At 43.0% G+C, this 25167-nt stretch overlaps 4 non-coding genes across 4 annotated transcripts; 2 read left to right on the top strand and 2 right to left on the bottom strand.

The window, feature by feature from the left end:
• Positions 1-647: 647 nt before the first annotated feature.
• trnaw-cca (transfer RNA tryptophan (anticodon CCA)) lies at positions 648-719 on the bottom strand. The gene has a single exon. It is a non-coding gene; the product is annotated as a tRNA-Trp (tRNA).
• A 9046-nt stretch (positions 720-9765) lies between these two features.
• Positions 9766-9856, bottom strand: trnar-ucu (transfer RNA arginine (anticodon UCU)). Its single transcript is given in 2 exon segments — positions 9766-9801; positions 9820-9856. It is a non-coding gene; the product is annotated as a tRNA-Arg (tRNA).
• Positions 9857-16193: 6337 nt separating this feature from the next.
• On the top strand, positions 16194-16266 carry trnaf-gaa (transfer RNA phenylalanine (anticodon GAA)). The gene has a single exon. It is a non-coding gene; the product is annotated as a tRNA-Phe (tRNA).
• Positions 16267-25094: 8828 nt separating this feature from the next.
• trnaf-aaa (transfer RNA phenylalanine (anticodon AAA)) lies at positions 25095-25167 on the top strand. Its single transcript has one exon. It is a non-coding gene; the product is annotated as a tRNA-Phe (tRNA).

The raw sequence follows: 25167 nt of genomic DNA, 5'->3' as shown, positions 1-25167 counted from the left end.
TCCCAAACTGAAGCCTTTTCCACATCTCTGGGCGATCAGACTCGCTCTGTCTGTTTTTGTTGCTCGTGACCATTAACGAGAACAGGCCACGAGTTCAACGTTTATCAGCAAACGGAAGATAATTGGAAAGAATTCTGTGTTACTCCAGATCAGTGACAAAGATACAATGGATGTTATTCAAAATAAATTCCCTTTGACATTTTATGTAAACTTGTTTGCATCCAAAAGTTGGATTTTAAGTGTAACAAAAATGTGTCAAATTATTGACTGACCATGTGACAGCGCACATGGGGATCAAATCCACAGCCTTGTTGTTATCAACACTGCGTCCTAACCAACTGAACTAAGCGGCATTTAGACAGAGCCAGTTATGGGTTTGAGCCGCACGCTGGGCGGTTTGTGTTTTATTTCTCACACTGGGTGAAAGAGCGATTGTACAAACAATGGACACATCACATCACTGAAACATTGTTCTGATATAAAACAGTGTGAAATAAGAACTGAGCATGGAAATGGAACGGAACCAGAAATCAGGACTTTAATCTATTAAAGTTGATCTTGAAATTCAACCATTCACTGAACATTCCAATAGATCGAACTCTCTTCTGATATAAAATCCAGGAACTTGAGCTGCTGTAAAACACAACTGAGCCTAACGTGATTTGAACACGCAACCTTCTGATCTGGAGTCAGATGCGCTACCGTTGTGCCACAAGCTCACATATAAAGCAAAGTGTTCCATTCCTGACAGATTTACTTCTTGTTTAGATTCAGTGATTGAAATTAATTCAATCCTCATCTGACCTCCACTCTGTGAAGGCCTGCAATCCGACCTGAACCCGACGGCCTGTGTCGGGTTCGGTTCATGTCGGGTCGCTCTTCCGGTTCTGGCTTTCGGGCTCGGATCAGGTTGGGTCAGGTTCAGGTCAGGCTGGGTCCAGGTTGGTCTGAGTCCGTGTCGGACACACACAGTAAGTATTACATTTAACTTTGCTGGGAAGTTGAGTTTAATAAGTGTCAAAAGTTGAAAAGCCAACCAAAGCTGGGAGTCCGGGTCATTTAGGAGGGAAACTCTGAGTCTGCGCAGTGAGCAAGTGAGCATCTCTATGACGTCATTGCGCTCATGCTGCAGCTTCCTGTAGATTCGGAATCGGGAGGTAGATAAAGTGAATATTCCGGTGGTCGGGTAAAGCTCGGGTTAGTTTGGGCGTGGGAATAAATGGAGATACTCGGGCCGGGTCAGGCTCGGGTCCAATGTGGTTCTGTCAGGTTTGTGTCGGGTTTTTTTTCCTGACCTGAGCAGGCCTTTACTGCTCTGTCAGTTCAGTGCCTTATTTAAACTATTACTTGGAGTTCTGTTTTACAGGGTCTCGGCTGTTTAAGTGTTTCCCAGACCCACTACTCTGATTAATCAGACATTTTGCTGCTAACTGCTGCTGCTACAATTGAAATGTAAAAAAGAATTTCCAGTGCCCTGCAACCAATGGACAAATACATTTCAGAAAGATAAAGTTCATTCGCCAATCCACAAATGTGTCTTTCTGCTTATATTTATAAACAACTCCTTCTCTCCACTATGGGAACTATACAATCACGACAGTTATTTGAAAGTTAGTATAAGATGTTCCAGTTCATCAATTTTAAAACTGCAGCAGGTATTTTCCAGAAAACTTCTCTGTTGGAACCTCAGTCCCATTTAGATTGAAAGTGGACAATTAATGTATTCACTTGTTCATTGTGGACAGGTGTCTGACTTCGAATAAATCTCATTAACTTTCAATGAGGTGGCAGTATTTCTGTGCTCCCATTTTACACAGTCTGTCCTGTTCATGCACCATGTTTTTATTCTCCTCTCCCATTCTCCACAGGATACAGATTACAAGCATCATCAATCTAGCTGTTGAAAAGCATTGGAAGAATCTGGTCACACAGGTATTGAAACATTCATTTTCTGCCATTTTCCAAGTTGGTTGCTTTAAACACAGTACAATGTGTAATCTTCTTGAAAAGAGATTCTCTTCAATATCCAATACAAACTGAATTACATACCTGACAGACAAACACAGGAGAACAGGTGACTAGTGAACACAAACCTCATGGTGCTCATTTTCAGATTTATTGCAGTCATCCGACAAAACAAGTGAAAGAATATTCCAGTGAAATGATTTGGAAAGTAGGTGTGACTTTTGTTGGTGCCTTTCTTTGCTCTGTTGGTGAAACTTTCTTGCACCTGACTCCTGTTTATGTCTCTGTTTCCTCTATTGAATGAGGAAGGAGGTATTTGATCAGAAATCAACTGGATTGTGTACCTTTGAGAGGGGATTTCTGCACCATCAGGGCTGGAAACAGGAGTGAGTGAAAGACAATGTGTGGAGTTTGATTTTGTACAGAGGGAGAGCAAATCTAACAGGACTGTGAGATATTGGCCTGGATTTTACAGCCCCAATAGCGGTGAACTCTGAGACTTTCACTGCTATTGAGGGTCTGAACAGCACTGCAACTGCTGGTACATGCACACACTAACACCAGCATCTGGAAGTTGTGGTGGTGAGAAATGTGCTTAGAAGGAGCCTCTGATCATAATCGCACCAGCCCACTCTTTAAAGTGACAGGGACCTGTAGTTCAGCAATTTGGGCTCATTGCCCACAATGTACCCTGATTTTTACCTGGGTTGGATTAAAGCCGGTACCAACAGGCTCAGGGCTGCTCGGGAAGGACTTTTCTGTTGACACAACAGCTCCACTATTCCAGGAAGACACCGGCAGCAGCAGTTGTCAACTTTCAGAGGGAGTTCAGACATTTTAAATGTTGTATCTTATTTCTTAATTGGATGTAACTTTTTAGCATAGCCTGATCAGAGTTCTTAAATTTACATCTGACTTTTTATTAACAAGATTGAAGTGACTTTTAAAAACTACATCTTATCCTTTAAAATCCTGCTTCCATGTAGTTGACATTGGAAGATGACTTCAGAATAGCTTAGACTATCTTTCTAACAGGTACTGCAACAGCTTAAGACCTACTTTTCTGCAAAAGCTGGTGAATTACCTTCCGGGAGCGGAGAGGAGCGGAGCGGAGCAGACCTATATGGACCGATATGAGGAGAATGTTGAGAGCGGAGCCTATAAATCCAATCCGAGGATCGAGGCCCAGTCTCTTACCTTCCAGGAGTGGAGTGGAGATATTCCAGTGTGCTGGAGTTTTGAAAAAAAAAGAAGCCAACTGTGATGTCAGAGGAGAGCTGCAAGGTGATTGGTTGGTGAGTCACTGCTGTTAGTGTATTTAAATATCTTAAAGAAAAGGGCAAAGTTTTTTACTTGAAAAAAAAACCTCTGCTGATAAGATGAGTACTACTAAAGTGTTTTTTTTATTCAGTGTAGCTTATGAAGGACTTTAGATTGTAGTGGGTAGAACAAGGCCCCTAGTGTCATTAGTATTTTTTTATTAAGGGAGTAACTAATTAATCTAAGGGTAAGTCATGGCAGGAGAGCTCAGCCCCGTGATATGCTCCTCCTGCGCTATGTGGTGATTCAGGAACCCTCCCAGTCTCCATGACGACCATGTGTGCAGGAAGTGTATCCAGCTGCAGCTACTGGCTACTCGTATTATGGAGCTGGAACTGCGGGTGGTTTCACTGTGGAGCATCCACGAAGCTGAGGGTGTCATGGATAGCATGTTTAGTAAGGTGGTCGCACCGCAGGTAATGGATGCACAGGCAGAAAAGGGATGGGCGACCACCAGATGGAATAGTAGGAGCAGGCAGGTAGTGCAGGAGTCCCCTGTGGCCATCCCCCTCTCAAACAGATACACCGCCTTAGTTCCTGTTGGGGGGAAGACCTCCCAGGGGAAAAGAGCAACAGCGCGGTCCGTGGCACCACGGAGGGCTCTGCTGCACAGCAGGGGATGAAAAGGGGAGGAAGAGCTATTGTGATAGGGGATTCTATCATAAGGGGTGCAGATAGGCGTTTCTGTGGCCGCAAACGAGACTCCAGGATGGTATGTTGCCTCCCTAATACTCGGGTCAAGGATGTTTCGGAGCAGCTGCCGGAAATTCTGAAAGGGGAGGGTGTGCAGCCAGAAATCGTGGTCCATGTTGGTACGAACGACATAGGCAGGAAGAGAGATGAGGTTCTGCAAAGTGAATATGGGGAGTTAGGCAGAATGTTAAAGAGCAGGACCTCTAGGGTTGTAATCTCAGGATTACTCCCTGTTGCTAGTGCGGGTAGGAATAGGAGGATTCGGCAAATGAATGCATTGCTCAAGACTGGCGAAGGCGGGAGGGCTTCAGGTACTTGGATCATTGGGATCTCTTCTGGTGCAGAGGTGACCTGTACAAGAGGGACGGGTTGCATCTGAACTGGAAGGGGACCAATATCCTTGTAGGGAGATTTTATAGTAATACACTGGAGGGTTTAAACTAGTCTTGCAGCGGGGGTGGGACCCAAAGTAGTAGTCTCTCCGATGAGATAGTTGAGGCAAATGGAGAGGTTAAAGCAAGCAAGTCCAGTAGGCAGGCCAGGCAGGGGCAGGACAGGGAGCGTGGAAGGTCTGGTGGGCTAAACTGCATTTACTTTAATGCAAGTATCCTTACAGGTAAGGCAGATGAACTCAGAGCATGGATCGGTACATGGGATTGTGGTATTGGAGCTATTACGGAAACGTGGTTGAGGGATGGGCAGGACTGGCAGCTCAATGTTCCGCGGTACTGATCCTTCCGGCGTGACAGAGGTGGAGGTAAGAGAGGAGGGGGAGTTGCACTACTGATTAGGGAGGACATCACGGCAGTACTTAGAGAGGATATCCCGGGGTGAATGTCCAGTGAGGCCATAATGGTAGAACTTAAAAATAATAAAAGGGTGATCCCTTTGATGGGATTATACCATAGGCCCCCCAATAGTCAGAGGGAAGTGGAGGAGCATATATGTAGGAAAATCACAGATAGGTATAGGAATTATAGGGTTGTAATAGTAGGTGATTTTAACTTCCCTAATATTGACTGGGACTGCCTTAGTGCTAAGGGATCAGATGGGGAAGAATTTGTTAAGTGAGTCCAGGATAGTTTTCTGAAGCAGTACGTGGATGGCCCGACTAGAGAAGGGGCTACACTCGATCTCCTCTTAGGAAATGAGGATGGGCAGGTGGTTGATATGGCAGTGGGGGAGCACTTTGGGACCAGTGACCATAACTCTATTAGCTTCAAGATAGCTATGAAAAAGAATAGGACTGGTCCTCAGGTTGAAGTCCTAAATTGGGGGAAGGCTAATTTCCATGGCATCAGACAGGAACTCTCAAAAGTTGAATGGGAGAGGCTGTTTACAGGTAAAGGGACGTCTGGCAAGTGGGAGGCTTTTAAAAGTGAGATAGGAAGAGTTCAGGGCCAGCATGTTCCTGTTTGATGGAAGGGCAAGGCTGGCAAGTTTAGGGAACCTTGGTTGACGAGGGATATTGAGGGTCTGGTCAGGACAAATAAGGAGGCATACGTCAGGTATAGGCAGCTGGGATCGAGCGAGTCCCTCGAGAAGTATAGGGGATATAGGAGTATACTTAAGAAGGAAATTAGGAGGGCGAAAAGGGGCCATGAGATTTCCCTGGCAGATAAGATAAAGGAGAATCCTAAAAGATTCTATAAGTGTATTAAGAGTAAAAGGGTGGCTAGGGAGAGTGCAGGTCCCCTTAAGGATCAGTGTGGCAATCTATGTGTGAAGCCACGCGAAATGGGCGAGGTCTTAAATGAATATTTCTCGTCTGTATTTACCGTGGAGAAGGTCATGGAAGCTAGTGAGTTCAAGGGAGGGAACAGCGATATCCTGCAGCATATCAACATTACAAAGGAGGAGGTGTTGGAGGTTTTGAAGCGCATTAAGGTGGATAAATCCCCAGGGCCTGATCAGATGTATCCTAGGATGCTATGGGAAGCAAGGGAGGAGATTGCTGGGGCGCTGGCAGAGATTTTTGTATCATCGTTAGCCACGGGTGAGGTACCGGAAGACTGGAGGATAGCTAATTTGTTAATTAATAAATTAAATAACAAATCATGTCGCCTCTTTCTCTTCTAAACTCTGGCGGAGACAAGCCTAGCTTGTCCAATCTTTCCTCGTAAGACAGCCCACCCATTCCATGTATTAGTCTCGTAAACTTTCTCTGTACTACCTCCAATGCATTTACATCCTCTCGCAAATAAGGAGACCAGTACAGTACTCAGTACTGCAGAAGAGGTCTCACCAATGTCCTGTATAGGTGAAGCATAACCTCCCTACTATTGTATTCAATTCCCATGGTGATAAATGATAACATTCGATTAGCTTTCCTAATTACGTGCTGGACCTGCATACTAACCTTTTACAATTCATGCCCTCGGACACCCAGATCCCTCTGCATCTCAGAGCTCTGCAATCTCTCACCATTTAGATAATATGCTTTTTTATTCTTCCTGCCATAGTGGACAATTTCCGACTTTCCCACATTATACTCCATTTGCCAGGTCTTTGCCCAATCACTTAACCTATCTATATCCCTTTGTAGCCCCCTTATGTCCTCTTCACAACCTACTTTCCTACCTATCTTTGTGATCAGCAAATTCAGCAACAATACCTTCGGTCCCTTCATCTAAGTCATTTATATAAATTGTAAAAAGTTGAGGCCCCAGCACAGATCCCTGTGGCACACCACTCGTTACTTCTTGCCAACCAGAAAATGACCCATTTATGCTGACTCTCTGTTTCCTGTCAGCTAGCCAATCTTCTATCCATGCCAATATGTTACACCGGACACCATGAGCTTTTATTTTCTGCAATAACCTTTGATATGGCACCTTATCCTTCTGGAAATCGAAATACAATACATCCACTGGTTCCCCTTTATCCACAGCACATGTAACTCCCTCAAAGAACTCCAATAAATTGGTTAAACATGATTTCCCTTTCAAAAAACCATGTTGACTCTGCCTGATTACCTTAATGTTTTCTAAATGCCCTGCTATAACATCCTCTGTAATAGCTCCAAACATTTTCCCTCAGACAAATGTTAAGCTAACTGGCCTGTCGTTTCCTGCTTTCTGTCTCCCTCCCTTTTTGAATAAATGAGTTACATTCACTCTTTTCCAATCTAACGGAACCTTCTCGAATCTAGGGAATTTTGGAATATTAAAACCAGCGCATCAACTATCTCACTAGCCAATTCAGGACCTGGCGACTTGTCAACCCGCAGCTCCAACAATTTGTTTAGTACCACTTCCCTGGTGATTGTAATTTTCTTGAGTTCCTCCATCCCTTCAATTTCCTGATATACGGCTAATACTGGGATGTTATTTGTATACTCAATAGTGAAGACCGATGCAAAGTATCTGTTCAATTCATCTGCCATCTCTTAATTATCCATTATTAATTCCCCAGGCACACTTTCAATTGGACCAACAGTCGCTTTGTTAACTCTTTTCTTTTTAAAATATCTGTGGAAACTCTTACTAGTTGTCTTGAAATTTCTTGCGAGCTTTCTCTCATACTCTAATTTTACCTTCCTTATCAATCTTTTAGTCATTCTTTGCAGTTTTTTTTATATTCTGTCCAATCTTCTGACCTGCCTCCCACCTTTGCACAATTATAGGCTTTTTCTTTAAGTTTGATAGTATCTTTAACTGTTTTCGTGAACCATGGATGGTGAGTCCCACCTTTGGAACTTTTCTTTCTCGTTGAAATGTATCTATTCTGTGTATTCTGAAATATCCCCTTAAATGTCTGCCACTGCATCTCTATTGACTTATCCCTTAACCTAATTTGCCAGTTCACTTTAGTTAGCTCTGCTTTCATGACCTTATAATTGCCCTTATTTAAATTTAAAATACTAGTCTGGGACCCACTCTCCTCTCCCTCAAACTGAATGTAAAATTCAATCATATTATAATCGCTACTACCTAGGGGCACCTTAACTATGAGGTCATTAATTAATCCTATCTCGTTGCACAATGCCAGGTCTAGTATAGCCTGCTCTCTGGTTGGCTCCAGAATGTATTGTTCCAAGAAATTATCCCCAAAACATTCTATGTATTCCTCATCTAGGCTACCTCTGCCCATCTGAATTTTCCAATCTATATGTAGATTAAAACCCCCCATAATTATCACAGTACCTTTCTGACAAGCTGCCATTATTTCTTCCTTTATCTCCCATCCGACAGTGTGGTTAATGTTAGGAGGCCTGTACACCACTCCCACATGTGACTTCTTACCTTTATGATTTCTCATTTGTACTCAAACTGCTTCTGCATCCTGATCTCCAGAACTCAGGTCATCCCTCTCTATTACGCTAATACCATCATTAATTAACAGAGCTACCCCGCCACCTTTTCCTAGCTTCCTGTCCTTCCAAAATGCCATGTCACCTCCAATATTCTCATCCCAATCTATGTCGCCCTGCAGCCATGTCTCTGTAATGACTATCAGATCGTACTTATTTATTCTATTTGTGCTCCCAGTTCATCTGTTTTGTTTCAAATGCTCCATGCATTCAGATACAGAGCATTTAGTTTTGTCCTTTTATTATTTTTGTCACCTCTAGCCTTATCTGTCGATTTACTCTTAGATTTGTACATTCTGTCCCTTCCTGTCACAGTCTGTTTATCATTTCCCATATTTATACCTTTCTCTCTTGCCTTGTCTCTCCTCCTTGATTCACCATATCTTCCCAAATTTGATCCCTTGCCCCCACTATTCAGTTTAAAACCGTCTCTACGTCCCTCGTTATGTGGCTCGCTCGAACACCGGCACCAGCACGGTTCAGGTGTAGACCATCCCAACGGTACAGCCACCTCTTTCCCCAGTACTGGTGCCAATGCCCCACAAACCAGAACCCACTGCTACCACACCAGTCTTTCAGCCGCACATTACTTTCTCTAATCTTATTTGTCCTATGCCAATTTGCACATGGCTCAGGTAATAATCCAGAGATGATTAACTTTGAGGTTCTGCTTCTTAATTTGGTGCCTAGTTCCTCATACTGACTTTGCAGAACCTCTATCCTTGTCCTGCCTATGTCTTTGGTACTGACATGGACCACGACGACTGGATCCTCCCCGTCCCATTGTATGTTTCGCTCCAGCCCTGAGCAGATGTCCTGAATCCTGGCACCGGCAGGCAACACAGCCGTCTGGACTCTTGCTTTTGCTGCAGAGAACAGAGTCAATCCACCTTACTATACTGTCCCCTACTACCACTACATTCCTTTTTTCTCCCTCTTTGAGCCACAAACACTTACTGCAGACGTGTTTGCCCTGGATCACACTGGCATCCAGGAACTCCCACATGCTGCAGCTGTGACACATCACTTGTCCTGTCATCCTTAACGTGTTTCAATTAACTACTTAAATATTTTATTCAATTATTCATTTCATTGCATATTTTATTAAACTTACCACTAGTTTGTTTACTATTTTAAACGTTAGGCCTAAAATGGATCTTAATCACTTACCAGATGCGCATCAAGCAGGTCGGTTCTTCCAAACCAATCAACGACCTGCTTGCCTGTGATGTCACAGCTTACCAGATCCTCACCAAACAGCTCCTTCCACTGCACCGAAGAAAGAACCAAATCCTGTATCCTCACCCCAGCGGCTCTCTGTTGCCCTGCTCTCACTCTCCATTGTGACGTCACTCCTCGATTTTTTTTTTCCCCTGCTCTGCTCCTCTCTCTCTCGCTCTGTCACCGAGTCTGTGCTTTTGGCACATTTCTTCATTTGTTGTTCCGTTGTGCTCCTCTGTTTCTGGTCCAAAATCTGACTCTGGTGGGACTTAAACCCACAACCTTTGAATATCATCTTAATTATTATTTAGAAGTCCAACACGCTATCCATTGCGCCACAGAGCCTCACACATTTGTTTGGACATCACTAAGGCCTTTGATCTTGTCAGCAGAGACGGCCTCTTCAAACTGCAATGGAACATAGGCTGCCCTCCTGACCTCTTGGGCATCATCTCTTCTTTCCACGAGAACATGCACAGTTCCATCAGTTACAATGGAGCAACATCAGACGCTTTCAAGATCAGCAGTGGGGTAAAGCAGGGCTGCGCGCTGGCGCCAACTCTCTTCGGAACACAGGAACATAGGAGTCAGCTATTCAGCCCGTCGAGCCTGCTCTGTCATTCAATTCGATCATTGCTGACCACCTACCTCAAAGCCCCTTTCCCATGCTATCCCCATATCCCTTGATCTCATGAGTATCAAGATTTCTATCAATTTCTGTCTTGAACATGCTCAATGATTGAGCTGCCACAGCCCTCTGGGTCACAGTATTCCAATGATTCACCACCGTCTGAGTGAAGAAATGCCACCCATCTCAGTTTTAAATGGCCTACTCCTTATTCTGAGACGATGTCCTTTGGTTTTAGACTCACCAACCAGGGCAAACATCCTGTCTACATGCACACTGTCACGCCCTGTAAGAATTTTGTCAGTTTCAATCAGATCACCTCTCATTCTTCGAAACTTTAAGGAATACAGGCCCAGTTTCCTCATAAGACAATCCCACCATCCCAGGGATTAGTCTGGTGACATAAAAACAAGAAATACTGGAACCACTCAGCAGGTCTGGCAGCATCTGTGAAAAGAGAAGCAGAGTTAACGTTTCAGGTCAGTGACCCATCTTCGGAACTGACATATATTAGAAAAGTCACAGGTTATAAGCAAGTGGGGTGGGGGTGGGGCAGGAGATAACAAAGGAGAAGGTGTAGATTGGACAAGGCCACATAGCTGACCAAAAGTTCATGCAGCAAAGGCAAACAATATGTTAATGGTGTGTTGAAAGACAAAGCATTCGTACAGATTAGGTGTTAATGGACTGAATATTGAACAGCAGGAAGTACAAACCTGAAAAAAAACAGTAGGTAAGCAAACTGAACAAACTGAGGTGAAATGAAATAAATGCAAAAAAAAGATTAGTCTGTTGACCCTCTGTTTCACCCCCTCTCTGGCAAGTGTATCCTTCATAAGATGAGACTAAACTGTACACAATACTCCAGTGCGGATTCACCAAGGCTCTATACAATTGCAGCAAGACATCTTTACTCCTGTACTCATGACCCCTCGTGTGGGTACAACATACCATTTGCCTTCCTAATTGATTGCTGCACCTGCACAAGAGCTTTTAGTGTCTCAGGAACAAGGACACCCAGGTCCCTTTGGACATCGACACTTCCCAACCTCTCACCATTTAAGAAATACTCTGTCTTTCTGTTTATTCTACCAAAGTGAATAACTTCACACTTATTCACATTATATTCCATGTTCTTGCCCATTCACTTAGCCTCTCCAGGTCCCCTGGAAGACTCTCTGCATCCTCCTCACAACTCACACTTCACCGAGCTTTGTGTCATCTGCAAACTTGGAAATATTACATTTAATCCCCACATCCAAATCATTTATATAGGTTGTTAACAGCTGTGGCTCCAACACTGATCCTTGCAGTACCCCAATAGTAACAGCCTGCCATCCTGAGAAGGACCCGTTATTCCCGCTCTCTGTTTTCGGTCTGTTAACCAATTCTCAATCCATATCAGTATATCATCCCCAAGCCTATGTGCTCTAATTTTGTTTACTCACCTCCTGTGTGGGACCTTACCAAAGGAAAATACAAATACCACACATCCACTGGTTCTCCTTTATCTGTTCTATAGGTAACATCCTCAAAAATCTCAACAGGTTTTTCAAACCTGTTTTCCTTTTCATAAATCTATGTTGACTCTGCTCAATCATGTCATCATTTTCGAACTGTCTAGTTATCACATCCTTTATAATTGGCATATTCTTCTCCATGCTGCTATTGTACACTTTCAATTACTCAGATATAGGTGTTCACCTGCACATCAGAGCTGACGACAAGCTGTTCAACTTGGCAAGACTGTGCGCCAAGACCAAAGTGGGTAAATTCCTAGTCTGTGAGTTGCTATTTGCTGATGATGCTGTGCTGACATCCCATAATGAAGTTCAGTCACAGCAGCTTGTAGATCGGCTCTCCCTGGCCTGCAAAGAGTTTGGACTGACAATCAGCATCAGGAAGATGAAAGTTACGGGCCAGGACGGAGAGACTCCACTTTCCATCAACATCGACAACCTCACTTTGGAGGTTGTCAACAGCTTCACATACCTTCAATCAACAATCACCAGCAATCTGTCCCTTGATGCTGAAATCAGCACCAGGATTTCCAATGCTGCAGCTGTCATGTCAAAGTTGAGAAGACAAGTGTGAACCGACAGCAAACTGACCGAAAATACAAAGCTCCACGTGTACCAGTCTTGTGTTCTCAGCACCCTCCTTTATAGTAGAGAAGCATCAACAACTTATACAAGCCAAAAAAAGCGGCTGAACAGCTTCCACCTCCACTGCCTCAGATGGATACTGGGCATCTCCTGGCAGGACAGAGTGCCGAATGCGGAAGTACACCAGCATGCAGGGATCCACAGCATGTTTGCCCTCTTGAGTCAGCGGTGACTCTGTTGACTGGGCCAAATGGATGACGGTCACATTGCCAAATACATGTTCTATGGTGAGCTTGCAAACAGCATGAGATCAACAGGTCAGGGAAAAAAATCAAGTCCTTTGGAGATGTTTGAGTTAATTCAGGAGAGTGGGCATGGATTTATCAATGGGAGTTCATGCTTGACGAATCTAACTGCATTTGTTGATAAACTATCTGAGAATACTGATGAAGGGAATGCAGTGGATGTTGTTTATATGGATGTTACGAAAGCATTTTATAAAGTTCCACATAAAAGGGTGGTTAACAAAATTGGGGTTCATGGATTAGGAGGGTCAGTGTCCATTTGGATAGTAAATTGTTTTAAAGACTGAAAACAGCGAGTCATATTAAATGGTTCTTGGTCAGACCGGAGGATAGTCGACAGTGGTGTTCCCCAAGGGTCAGTGCCAGAACCACTGCTTTTTTTGTTAAGGTTAAGTGACTTGGATCTTGGAATACAGAGTAGAATCTCAAAATATACCGATGACACCAAACTTGGAGGAGTGGCAAACAGTGAGGATGAAATGAACTGCCTGCAACAGGACAGTGATAGGCTAGCAGAATGGGCAGACAGGTGGCAGATGGAATTTAATAGTGACAAGTGTGAGGTGATGTATTTTGGCATAAGGAATAGGGAGAGGCAATATATACTTAATGGCACAGTTATAAAGAGTGTGCTGGAATAGAGAGACTTGGGGTTCATGTGCACCGATCTTTGAAGGTGGCAAGACATATTGCGAGAGTGGTTAGCAAAGCATATGGGATCTTGGGCTTTATAAATAGAGGCATTGAGTACAAAAGCAGGGAAGTTATGCTGAACCATTATAAAACTCTGGTTAGGCCCCAATTGGAGTGTTGCTTCCAGTTCTGCTCAGCAGACTTTAGAAAGAATGTGAGGGTCCTTGAGAGGATGCAGAGGCGATTTACCAGAATGGATCCAGGGATGGGGGATTTTAGTTACAAGGTTAGGTTGGAAAAGCTAGGATTATTCTGCCTATATCAAAGGAGATTGAGTGGAGAATTGATAGAGGTGTATAACACCTCTAGAGAACAGGCCATCCTGGACTGGGTATTGTGTAATGAGAAAGGATTAGTTAACAATCTTGTTGTGTGGGGTCCCTTGGGGAAGTGCGCCCATAATATGATAAAATTCTTCATTAAGATGGAGAGTGAGAGAGTTGATTCCGAGACTAGGGTCCTGAATCTAAACAAAGGAAACAATGAAGGTATGAGGCGGGAGTTGGCGATGATAGATTGGGGAACGTTACTTAAAGGGTTGACAGTGGATAGGCAATGGCTAGCATTTAAAGAGCGCATGGATGAATTACAACAATTGTTCATTCCTGTCTGTGCAAAAGTAAAACAGGAAGGGTGGCTCAACTGTGGCTTACAAAAGACATTAAGGAAAGTATTAGATCCAAGGAGGAGAAATATAAAATGGCCAGAACAAGCAGCAAACCTGAAGATTGTGAGCAGTTTGGAATTTAGCAGAGGAGGACAAAAGGATTGATTAAGAAGGGGGAAATAGAGTATGAGAGTAAGCTAGCAGAGAACATAAAAACTGACTGTAAAAGCTTCTCTAGATATGTGTCGAGAAAAAGATTAGTGAAGACAAATGTGGGTCCCTTACAGTCAGAAACGGGGGAATTTATAATGGGGAACAAAGAAATGGCAGACCAATTAAATACATACTTTGGTTCTGTCTTCACAAAGGACGATACAAATTACCTCCCAGAAATGTTGGGGAACATAGGGTCTCATGAGAAGGAGGAACTGTATGAAATCTGTATTAGTAGGGAATGATTGGGAAATTGATGGGATTGAAGGCCGATAAATCCCCAAGGCCTGATAATCTGCATCCCAGAGTACTTAAGGAGGTGGCCCTTGAAATAGCAGATGCATTTCTGGTCTTTTTTCAAAATTCTGTAGACTCTGGAACAGTTCCAATGGATTGGACGGTAGTTAATGTAACTCCACTATTTAAAAAAAGAGGCAGAAAGAAAACAGCGAATTATATACCGGTTAGCCTGACATCAGTCGTGGGGAAAATGCTGGAGTCCATTATAAAAGATGTAATAGCAGAGTGCAATAATAACTCGTCTCCACTCCTAGTATTTCTAAATCCCACACATTCACTATAATGTGAACAATTATTTCCTGTTGTGTCTCTCTCAGATTTGTAAACTTCACTGTATTGGAGTGAGGTGACATCTACTGGCGGGAAGCAAGAACTGCAATTAAGCAGCAGAAACTCCACAGTCTGTCAGGGTTAAAGAAACATTGCAATGTGAGGATACAGCGAAGTGGTTTGATTGGGTAGATGGAGACATGATTCCACTTGTGGTGGTGTCTGAAGCAAAGGCCAGAAATACAAAATTGTCATTAATAAAAGAAATGAGGAATTCATGAAAAATGTAGTAACGTAGTGAATGGTTAGAATGTGGATAGAATAGAAAGTGAGATTGGATGAACAGAAGCAGTCTGAAAGGATGGCTGAAACAAAAGGTGAGTGCCCTGAAACGTTAACTGTGTTTCTCTCAGCACAGATGCTGCCAGAGCTGCTGAACATTTCCAGCACTTTCTGTTTTTATTTCAGCATATGCAGGATGTTGCTTTGATCTGAAAAAAAAATGGATGATTGGCTGGGGGGATTCCAGTGAAATTCCACAGCAGCTAAAGGAACCTGACTGGTCAGTGGCTCGTTGGTCTAGGGGTATGATTCTCGCTTAGGGAATGTGGTTGATTAACATGTAAGAAATCCCGGCTTTTAATCCCAGATGAGCCCTGGCCTGCTGGCATTTTTAGATTAAGGTTATCTATTGGTTTCAGCCTTGCAGAAGGTGGAATTGACTTCCAAACAGAGCTGGCATGAGGACCAGACAACTGGATTCAAAGAGCTTGTCGACAAAATTGCAATTAAATGAATGCACAGATAGCCAAGTGGGAATATAAAGTTGTTGCTGTAATTGTGACCTGACTCCAAAAACAACAGGACTGGAATGGAATGGAATTCTTCAGTGTTTCTGTTGTTTGGCTTGCATTGACTCATCGATTTTCTTGTTTTTCACTTTGTCGATGCCTTTGAATAATTGTGGATCCTTCTTCAGGGTGTCTTCTTTCACCAGGTAGTTCTGACCTCTGATGATGTTGATTGTAATCAGCTTCAATTCGCTGATAGTTTTGGAAGTGAGCAGATTTCCTTTGCTTGAGTCTACAACATGGAACTCAGTCTGACATGTGGACCCATGGGAGGATTTGAATGCCATCCCTGCGTTGGAGTTGCATCCATCCAATCAGAGACCGAGTAGAAGTGACAGTTCTGTCAGTCGAATATGAGACTTTTGATGGCAGGGTTGTGAGTTTGAGTGCCATTCTGTTTTTCCCTTTTTTAAGGCTTCATGAGCAGAGAGTACAGGGAGTGTTTGAAATGAGCAAGTCTCGCTTTGATTCAGGACTCTTAACTCTCAGCAGCATCTCACTATGAAAGATTGAATTTGATCTCATTTAATTCTCAGCTCGGGGTCTGTGCGGCTCAGTGGCACTTCTGGCTGTCTGCCGCTTCACAATCCATCAGTACTGAGAAAGCAATGGGGAACATTACTCACATGTCGTGTTCTTTAATTTTTTGGAAAACTTGAATGTATGTATTTTCTTCCAAAACAAGGAAACCAAGCCACTGTTAATGTAGAGCTGAAATAGCTCAGTTGGGAGAGCGTTAGACTGAAAATCTAAAGGTCCCTGGTTAAATCCCGGGTTTTAGCAATTTCGCTTCCTTATGCGTCCCTTGCCTTGGTTCTGATTTTCCAGTTGCACAATTTACTTTGAGATTATTTCCCAAGCACCAGTGGATTGAATTTGAGAAACAACACAGAGTCATTTACAACACAGAAGGTGGTCATTTGGCCTATCACGTCCATGCTGGCTCTCCCCGGAGCAATCTAGTCAGTTCCACTCACCAGCTCGATCCCTTTCCTCCTGCAAGTTCCTTTCCTTCAAGTATCCATCCAATTTCCTTTTCAAATCATTGATTGTCTCTGCTTCCACCACACTCGTGGGCCAAGACATTACCACCCACAACATAAAAAATTCCACCTCATCAAGGATGGGAAATACTTACATCTTCTATATTTGCTTATTCTCTATTTCTATGAGAATAGACTGGCAGTCAACATGAAAGGAAACCCAAACATCCTCGAGCATCATGTAAATGATAAGTGCATAGTAAGAGGTTGAGTCGGGCCTATTAGGGACAAAAAGGATAATATAAGCTTAGAGGTGCAGGGCAATGTTAATCTACTTAATGAGTACTTTGCATCAGTGATCACTAAGGAAGTGGAATTTGACAAACTATCAGTTGAAGTGAAGAAAGTAGAGGCAATGGAGAGAGTACAAATTAGGAGAGGGAGGTACTAAAAAGGCTGGCTGTGCTTAGGGAAGATAAATCACCTGGTCCGGATGGCTCACATCCCAGGTTGCGAAAGGAAATGCGGATGCAGATAACGGAAGGGCTTGCTATAATCTTCCAATCTTCCCTGGATACGGGGGAGGTGCCAGAGGATTAAACAGTGGCAAATGCGACACCCTTATTCAAGAAAGGGTGTAAGGACAGTCCGGGTAACTACAGGCTAGTTAGATTAACAGCAGCGGTGGGTAAGGTTTTAGAAAGAATAATCAGGGTAAAAAATCAACAGTCACTTGGAGAGGTTCGAGTTAATTAAGGAGAGTGAGCATGGATTTATAAATGGGAGTTCATGCTTGACTAATCTAACCGCATTTTTTGATGAACTAACAGAGCAGCTTGATGAAGGGAATGCGGTGGATGTTGTTTATATGGATTTTAAGGAAATGTTTGACAAGGTACCACATAAAAGTGGGGTTAACAAAATTGAGGTTCGTGGTACAGGACGGTCAGTGTCCAATTGGATAGAAAATTGGTTTAAGGACAGAAAACAGCGAGTCTTATTAAATGGTTCTTTGTCAGACTGGAGGACAGTCGACAGTGGTGTTCCCCAAGGGTCAGTGCTAGAACCACTGCTTTTTTTGCTCAAGGTAATTGACTTGGCTCTTGGAATACAGAGTAGAATCTCAAAATATGCCGATGACACCAAACTTGGAGGAGCGGCAAACAGTGAGGATGATATGAACTGCCTGCAACAGGACAGTGATAGGCTAGCAGAATGGGCAGACAGGTGGCAGATGGAATTTAATAGTGACAAGTGTGAGGTGATGTATTATGGCATAAGGAATAGGGAGAGGCAATATATACTTAATGGCACAGTTCTAAAGAGTGTACTGGAAGAGTGGGACTTGGGGTTCATGTGCATCAATCTTTGAAGGAGGCAAGTCATATTGCGAGAGTGGTTCGCAAAGCATATGGGATCTTGGGCTTTATAAATAGAGGCATTGAGTACAAAAGCAGGGAAGTTATGCTGAACCATTATAAAACTCTGGTTAGGCCCCAATTGGAGTGTTGCTTCCAGTTCTGCTCAGCAGACTTTAGAAAGAATGTGAGGGTCCTTGAGAGGACGCAGAGGCGATTTACCAGAATGGATCCAGGGATGGGGGATTTTAGTTACAAGGTTAGGTTGGAAAAGCTAGGATTATTCTGCCTTTCTCAAAGGAGATTGAGTGGAGAATTGATAGAGGTGTATAACACCTATGAAGCTATGAAGGTATGAGGCGGGAGTTGGCTATGATAGATTGGGGAACGTTACTTAAAGGGTTGACAGTGGATAGGCAATGGCTAGCATTTAAAGAGCGCATGGATGAATTACAACAATTGTTCATTCCTGTCTGTGCAAAAGTAAAACAGGTGGCTCAACTGTGGCTTACAAAAGAAATTAAGGAAAGTATTAGATCCAAGGAGGAGAAATATAAAATGGCCAGAACAAGCAGCAAACCTGAAGATTGTGAGCAGTTTGGAATTTAGCAGAGGAGGACAAAAGGATTGATTAAGAAGGGGGAAATAGAGTATGAGAGTAAGCTAGCAGAGAACATAAAAACTGACTGTACAAGCTTCTCTCGATATGTGTAGAGAAAAAGATTAGTGAAGACAAATGTGGGCCCCTTACAGTCAGAAACGGGGGAATTTATAATGGGGAACAAAGAAATGGCAGACAAATTAAATACATACTTTGGATCTGTCTTCACAAAGGAGGATACAAATTATCTCCCAGAAATGTTGGGGAACATAGGGTCTAGTGAGAAGGAGGAACTGTATGAAATCAGTATTAGTAGGGAATGTTTGGGAAATTGATGGGATTGAAGGCCGATAAATCCCTAGGGCCTGATAATCTACATCCCAGAGTACTTAAGGACGTGGCCCTTGAAATAGCAGATGCATTTCTGGTCTTTTTTCAAAATTCTGTAGACTCTGGAACAGTTCAAATGGATTGGACGGTAGTTAATGTAACTCCATTATTTAAAAAAAGAGGCAGAAAGAAAACAGCGAATTATATACCGGTTAGCCTGACAGCAGTCGTGGGGAAAATGCTGGAGTCCATTATAAAAGATGTAATAGCAGAGTGCAATAATAACTCGTCTCCACTCCGAGTATTTCTAAATCCCACACATTCACTATAATGTGAACAATTATTTCCTGTTGTGTCTCTCTCAGATTTGTAAACTTCACTGTATTGGAGTGAGGTGACATCTACTGGCGGGAAGCAAGAACTGCAATCAAGCAGCAGAAACTCCACAGTCTGTCAGGGTTAAAGAAACATTGCAATGTGAGGATACAGCGAAGTGGTTTGATTGGGTAGATGGAGACATGATTCCACTTGTGGTGGTGTCTGAAGCAAAGGCCAGAAATACAAAATTGTCATTAATAAAAGAAATGAGGAATTCATGAAAAATGTAGTAACGGAGTGAATGGTTAGAATGTGGATAGAATAGAAAGTGAGATTGGATGGACAGAAGCAGTCTGAAAGGTTGGCTGAAACAAAAGGTGAGTGCCGTGAAACATTAACTGTGTTTCTCACACCACAGATGCTGCCAGAGCTGCTGAACATTTCCAGCACTTTCTGTTTTTATTTCAGCATTTGCAGGATGTTGCTTTGATCTGAAAAAAAATGGATGATTGGCAGGGGGGTTCCAGTGAAATTCCACAGCAGCTAATAAAGCCTGACTTGTCAGTGGCTCGTTGGTCTAGGGGTATGATTCTTGCTTCGGGGGTATGGTTAATTGACATGCGAGAGATCCCGGGTTCAAGTCCTGGACGAGCCCTGGTCTGCTGGAATTTTTAGATTAAGGTTATCTATTGGTTTCAGCCTTGCAGAAGGTGGAATTGACTTCCATACGGAGCTGGCTAAAGGACAAGACAACAGGATTCAAAGAGCTTGTCGACAAAATTGCAATTAACTAAATGGACAGATGGCCAAGTGGGAATATAAAGTTGTTGCTGCAATTGTGACCTGACTCCAAAAACAACAGGACTGGGTTCTGGACTGGAATGGAATGGAATTCTTCAGTGTTTCTGTTGTTTGGCTTGCATTGACTCATCGATTTTCTTGTTTTTCACTTTGTCGATGCCTTTGAATAATTGTGGATCCTTCTTCAGGGTGTCTTCTTTCACCAGGTAGTTCTGACCTCTGATGATGTTGATTGTAATCAGCTTCAATTCGCTGATAGTTTTGGAAGTGAGCAGATTTCCTTTGCTTGAGTCTACAACATGGAACTCAGTCTGACATGTGGACCCATGGGAGGATTTGAATGCCATCCCTGCGTTGGAGTTGCATCCATCCAATAAGAGACCGAATAGAAGTGACAGTTCTGTCAGTCGAATATGAGACTTTTAATGGCAGGGTTGTGAGTTTGAGTGCCATTCTGTTTTTCCCTTTTTTAAGGCTTCATGAGCAGAGAGTACAGGGAGTGTTTGAAATGAGCAAGTCTCGCTTTGATTCAGGACTCTTACCTCTCAGCAGCATCTCACTATGAAAGATTGAATTTGATCTCATTTCATTCTCAGCTCTGAGTCTGTGCGGCTCGGTGGCACTTCTGGCTGTCTCCCGCTTCACAATCCATCAGTACTGAGAAAGCAATGGGGAATATTACTCACATGTCGTGTTCTTTAATTTTTTGGAAAACTTGAATGTATGAATTTTCTTCCAAAACAAGGGCACCAAGCCTCTGTGCATGTAGGGCTGAAATAGCTCAGTTGGGAGAGCGTTAGACTGAAGATCTAATGGTCCCTGGTTCAATCTCGGGTTGCAGCAATTTCGCTTCCTTATGCGTCCCTTGCCTTGGTTCTGATTTTCCAGTTGCACAATTTACTTTGAGATTATTTCCCAAGCACCAGTGGATTGAATTTGAGAAACAACACAGAGTCATTTACAACACAGAAGGTAGTCATTTGGCCGATCACGTCCATGCTGGCTCTCCCCGGAGCAATCTAGTCAGTTCCACTCACCAGCTGGATCCCTTTCCTCCTGGAAGTTTCTTTCCTTCAAGTATCCATCCAATTTCCTTTTCAAATCATTGATTGTCTCTGCTTCCACCACACTCGTGGGCCAAGACATTACCACCCACAACATAAAAAATTCCACCTCATCAAGGATGGGAAATACTTACATCTTCTATATTTGCTTATTCTCTATTTCTATGAGAATAGACTGGCAGTCAACATGAAAGGAAACCCAAACATCCTCGAGCATCATGTAAATGATAAGTGCATAGTAAGAGGTTGAGTCGGGCCTATTAGGGACAAAAAGGATAATATAAGCTTAGAGGTGCAGGGCAATGTTAATCTACTTAATGAGTACTTTGCATCAGTGATCACTAAGGAAGTGGAATTTGACAAACTATCAGTTGAAGTGAAGAAAGTAGAGGCAATGGAGAGAGTACAAATTAGGAGAGGGAGGTACTAAAAAGGCTGGCTGTGCTTAGGGAAGATAAATCACCTGGTCCGGATGGCTCACATCCCAGGTTGCGAAAGGAAATGCGGATGCAGATAACGGAAGGGCTTGCTATAATCTTCCAATCTTCCCTGGATACGGGGGAGGTGCCAGAGGATTAAACAGTGGCAAATGCGACACCCTTATTCAAGAAAGGGTGTAAGGACAGTCCGGGTAACTACAGGCTAGTTAGATTAACAGCAGCGGTGGGTAAGGTTTTAGAAAGAATAATCAGGGTAAAAAATCAACAGTCACTTGGAGAGGTTCGAGTTAATTAAGGAGAGTGAGCATGGATTTATAAATGGGAGTTCATGCTTGACTAATCTAACCGCATTTTTTGATGAACTAACAGAGCAGCTTGATGAAGGGAATGCGGTGGATGTTGTTTATATGGATTTTAAGGAAATGTTTGACAAGGTACCACATAAAAGTGGGGTTAACAAAATTGAGGTTCGTGGTACAGGACGGTCAGTGTCCAATTGGATAGAAAATTGGTTTAAGGACAGAAAACAGCGAGTCTTATTAAATGGTTCTTTGTCAGACTGGAGGACAGTCGACAGTGGTGTTCCCCAAGGGTCAGTGCTAGAACCACTGCTTTTTTTGCTCAAGGTAATTGACTTGGCTCTTGGAATACAGAGTAGAATCTCAAAATATGCCGATGACACCAAACTTGGAGGAGCGGCAAACAGTGAGGATGATATGAACTGCCTGCAACAGGACAGTGATAGGCTAGCAGAATGGGCAGACAGGTGGCAGATGGAATTTAATAGTGACAAGTGTGAGGTGATGTATTATGGCATAAGGAATAGGGAGAGGCAATATATACTTAATGGCACAGTTCTAAAGAGTGTACTGGAAGAGTGGGACTTGGGGTTCATGTGCATCAATCTTTGAAGGAGGCAAGTCATATTGCGAGAGTGGTTCGCAAAGCATATGGGATCTTGGGCTTTATAAATAGAGGCATTGAGTACAAAAGCAGGGAAGTTATGCTGAACCATTATAAAACTCTGGTTAGGCCCCAATTGGAGTGTTGCTTCCAGTTCTGCTCAGCAGACTTTAGAAAGAATGTGAGGGTCCTTGAGAGGACGCAGAGGCGATTTACCAGAATGGATCCAGGGATGGGGGATTTTAGTTACAAGGTTAGGTTGGAAAAGCTAGGATTATTCTGCCTTTCTCAAAGGAGATTGAGTGGAGAATTGATAGAGGTGTATAACACCTATGAAGCTATGAAGGTATGAGGCGGGAGTTGGCTATGATAGATTGGGGAACGTTACTTAAAGGGTTGACAGTGGATAGGCAATGGCTAGCATTTAAAGAGCGCATGGATGAATTACAACAATTGTTCATTCCTGTCTGTGCAAAAGTAAAACAGGTGGCTCAACTGTGGCTTACAAAAGAAATTAAGGAAAGTATTAGATCCAAGGAGGAGAAATATAAAATGGCCAGAACAAGCAGCAAACCTGAAGATTGTGAGCAGTTTGGAATTTAGCAGAGGAGGACAAAAGGATTGATTAAGAAGGGGGAAATAGAGTATGAGAGTAAGCTAGCAGAGAACATAAAAACTGACTGTACAAGCTTCTCTCGATATGTGTAGAGAAAAAGATTAGTGAAGACAAATGTGGGCCCCTTACAGTCAGAAACGGGGGAATTTATAATGGGGAACAAAGAAATGGCAGACAAATTAAATACATACTTTGGATCTGTCTTCACAAAGGAGGATACAAATTATCTCCCAGAAATGTTGGGGAACATAGGGTCTAGTGAGAAGGAGGAACTGTATGAAATCAGTATTAGTAGGGAATGTTTGGGAAATTGATGGGATTGAAGGCCGATAAATCCCTAGGGCCTGATAATCTACATCCCAGAGTACTTAAGGACGTGGCCCTTGAAATAGCAGATGCATTTCTGGTCTTTTTTCAAAATTCTGTAGACTCTGGAACAGTTCAAATGGATTGGACGGTAGTTAATGTAACTCCATTATTTAAAAAAAGAGGCAGAAAGAAAACAGCGAATTATATACCGGTTAGCCTGACAGCAGTCGTGGGGAAAATGCTGGAGTCCATTATAAAAGATGTAATAGCAGAGTGCAATAATAACTCGTCTCCACTCCGAGTATTTCTAAATCCCACACATTCACTATAATGTGAACAATTATTTCCTGTTGTGTCTCTCTCAGATTTGTAAACTTCACTGTATTGGAGTGAGGTGACATCTACTGGCGGGAAGCAAGAACTGCAATCAAGCAGCAGAAACTCCACAGTCTGTCAGGGTTAAAGAAACATTGCAATGTGAGGATACAGCGAAGTGGTTTGATTGGGTAGATGGAGACATGATTCCACTTGTGGTGGTGTCTGAAGCAAAGGCCAGAAATACAAAATTGTCATTAATAAAAGAAATGAGGAATTCATGAAAAATGTAGTAACGGAGTGAATGGTTAGAATGTGGATAGAATAGAAAGTGAGATTGGATGGACAGAAGCAGTCTGAAAGGTTGGCTGAAACAAAAGGTGAGTGCCGTGAAACATTAACTGTGTTTCTCACACCACAGATGCTGCCAGAGCTGCTGAACATTTCCAGCACTTTCTGTTTTTATTTCAGCATTTGCAGGATGTTGCTTTGATCTGAAAAAAAATGGATGATTGGCAGGGGGGTTCCAGTGAAATTCCACAGCAGCTAATAAAGCCTGACTTGTCAGTGGCTCGTTGGTCTAGGGGTATGATTCTTGCTTCGGGGGTATGGTTAATAGACATGCGAAAGATCCCGGTTCAAGTCCTGGACGAGCCCTGGTCTGCTGGAATTTTTAGATTAAGGTTATCTATTGGTTTCAGCCTTGCAGAAGGCGGAATTGACTTCCATACGGAGCTGGCTAAAGGACAAGACAACAGGATTCAAAGAGCTTGTCGACAAAATTGCAATTAACTAAATGGACAGATGGCCAAGTGGGAATATAAAGTTGTTGCTGCAATTGTGACCTGACTCCAAAAACAACAGGACTGGGTTCTGGACTGGAATGGAATGGAATTCTTCAGTGTTTCTGTTGTTTGGCTTGCATTGACTCATCGATTTTCTTGTTTTTCACTTTGTCGATGCCTTTGAATAATTGTGGATCCTTCTTCAGGGTGTCTTCTTTCACCAGGTAGTTCTGACCTCTGATGATGTTGATTGTAATCAGCTTCAATTCGCTGATAGTTTTGGAAGTGAGCAGATTTCCTTTGCTTGAGTCTACAACATGGAACTCAGTCTGACATGTGGACCCATGGGAGGATTTGAATGCCATCCCTGCGTTGGAGTTGCATCCATCCAATAAGAGACCGAATAGAAGTGACAGTTCTGTCAGTCGAATATGAGACTTTTAATGGCAGCGTTGTGAGTTTGAGTGCCATTCTGTTTTTCCCTTTTTTAAGGCTTCATGAGCAGAGAGTACAGGGAGTGTTTGAAATGAGCAAGTCTCGCTTTGATTCAGGACTCTTACCTCTCAGCAGCATCTCACTATGAAAGATTGAATTTGATCTCATTTCATTCTCAGCTCGGAGTCTGTGCGGCTCGGTGGCACTTCTGGCTGTCTCCCGCTTCACAATCCATCAGTACTGAGAAAGCAATGGGGAATATTACTCACATGTCGTGTTCTTTAATTTTTTGGAAAACTTGAATGTATGAATTTTCTTCCAAAACAAGGGCACCAAGCTGCTGTGCATGTAGGGCTGAAATAGCTCAGTTGGGAGAGCGTTAGACTAAAGATCTAAAGGTCCCTGGTTCAATCTCGGGTTGCAGCA

This window comes from Heterodontus francisci, unplaced genomic scaffold (assembly GCF_036365525.1).
Source record: "Heterodontus francisci isolate sHetFra1 unplaced genomic scaffold, sHetFra1.hap1 HAP1_SCAFFOLD_330, whole genome shotgun sequence".
NCBI lineage: Eukaryota > Metazoa > Chordata > Chondrichthyes > Heterodontiformes > Heterodontidae > Heterodontus > Heterodontus francisci.
The sequence above is the reverse complement of the archived record's forward strand: the minus strand, read 5'-3'. Positions and strand labels throughout refer to the sequence as shown.